The sequence below is a fragment of the Octopus bimaculoides genome, unplaced genomic scaffold, assembly GCF_001194135.2.
Source record: "Octopus bimaculoides isolate UCB-OBI-ISO-001 unplaced genomic scaffold, ASM119413v2 Scaffold_30358, whole genome shotgun sequence".
NCBI classification, from domain to species: Eukaryota; Metazoa; Mollusca; class Cephalopoda; order Octopoda; family Octopodidae; genus Octopus; species Octopus bimaculoides.
In genome coordinates this window covers 58,368-60,605 of record NW_026333608.1, presented here as the reverse complement: position 1 = coordinate 60,605, position 2,238 = coordinate 58,368, and positions in this window count along the sequence as shown.

The window sequence follows — 2,238 nt, the reverse complement described above, 5'->3', positions numbered from 1 at the left end:
ATCGATGAGTTCTTGAAAATTGGTTATTTTCCCTAAAACTATATATATTTTATATATACTTTATCTATAAGGCTCAATTTAATTTTAATTTTTTATAAATTGATTTTAATTGAGTTTTTTACCTGTAATTTTGGATTTTGTCCCTAATATTATATATATATATATATATATAAGGATCATTTGTAGAAATAGAGAAATACGGAGGATAAGCACACTGTAAGATGTAGGCCAGTTAATATTATAGTGGGATAGGCCGGTTTATGGGGTTACCTCGGGTTTCTCGCTCATAAGGGGTTTAGCCTTACGGCGTATCTTCAGACCCCAAGCACTGCTAGTCTGAGACCTCTTTAAAATATGGAAGGGAGAAAGCCTCTTTTTTAAAAGTAAAACCCTAGGTAGTTATCTACTTCTGCCATTGTCCATCGATCTCCGACCGCGTGCCATCTTGCGGTCACCAAAGCACCGCGATGCTAAACGCTTGTCTCCCTTCCGCCTTGCCTTATTGGTTTCCGGTTGTGGTGCCGCCATGCGGATTCCAAAAAGCTAGCAGGAATTTACTAAAATGCAAGCATGGTCTGAAATTCTCTATCCTAGAGTTCGGGATGCCTCCTGGCACGAGCGAGTCTTTAAGGATCTCCGAGCGTTCGGCAATGCATAACTTCCACTGTTTTGTCCCGTTGATGTAGGGGTCTGGGTTCTTGAGTATTTCCCATGCGAACGAGACGAAGAGATTCCGTGCTCCAATTTTACGAGACGAAGAGAATCCATCTAGCAAGGATTTTGTCGGCCCGAGGTTAGAGTACAAGACACTTACCTGAGGTGCCACGCAGTGGGACTGAACCCGGGACCATGTGGCTGTAAAGTAAGCTTCGCAGCCACGCTTGCGCCTATAGATAGATAGATAGATAGATAGACAGATAGATAGATAGACAGATAGATAGATAGATAGATAGACGGATAGATGTGTGAAAAATTGAGGATGTAATCATTAAATGATTCAATCAGTGATTCATTGGGCCGCGGTCATGCTGGGGCACCACCATCAAGGGCGTTTTTAGTTGAAGAGATCGATTCCAGTTCCTCTTTTCTGTGAGCCTAGTTCTTATTCTTCAGTATCCTTTTGCCGAACGACTAAGTTACAGGGATATGAGCAAAACAATGCCGGACCAAGTATTGTAACAGCTTAGGTTTCAGGGGTCCGCAACTGTTAACACAACTAGTCAAACAGCCTCAGAGATTCGCGACGTGTGTATGTGGGGGTCGTCTGAAATCTCAGATGAACCCACATCGCAGCTGGGGGCTCAAAGACAAGCAGTCCTTTGTAAATCGCTACTTCACCAAAAGCAGTACAGAAAGGACGCCCCCTACACAGCGGTTTTCAACCAATATTAACTATGGACTCCTTTGATTACCATTTTACTCGAGTGGACCCTCAGACCCGTTTGGTTACATTAAGCAAAGTAAGCACGAGCTTAGGGCATCAAAGGAAGGAGGGGCCACCACAGAAATGGTAAATGGTTTACGGCACAAAAGATATCACTTTAAACTTGGTAGAATAATATTCGGGATGCCCTTATCTCTACTAAGTATAAATGCAGATGTGTTACCTTAGATTAATTTTGAGGATCTAATCAAAGACTTTGCCATTCAAAAAAGTTGGCAGAAACTTTTCAAATCGAAATAAAGTAGAAGAAGATAAAGATAGACATTATTTTCCCTCTTACTGTTTCGTTTCGTTTTGAAAAATAAAAATTTGTTTTATGGTTTGTTATTGTTTATTATTTTGAATTACATAATCTTTCATGGGGGCACCAAAATCTTTTAAATGCTTAGGGCCTCGGTGGGTCTTAATCCGGTCCTGGGTAATGCTAGTTTTATACACAATTCTTTCAAAATTTTTATTTTGCTTTTCACACATTAACTTAATGTTAGATACACAAATTCGTTTCCTACAATAAATACGTCAGAAGCAAAATATCACGGACCTTTAAAATACGACTGGGGTCCCAAATTTACGATTTGACTTGCGTAGAACCCCCAAAATCTTATAGGGACCCCAGTTGAGGACTACAGCCTTAACGCATGGTCCTAGCCTTTGGCTGAAACCAGAAATATATGTATATATATATATATATATATATATATATATATGCTCTTTTACCTGCTTCAGTCGTTAGACTGCGGCCATGCTGGGGCACCGCTTTGAACTTTTAGTCGGATGAATCGGCTCCAGTACTT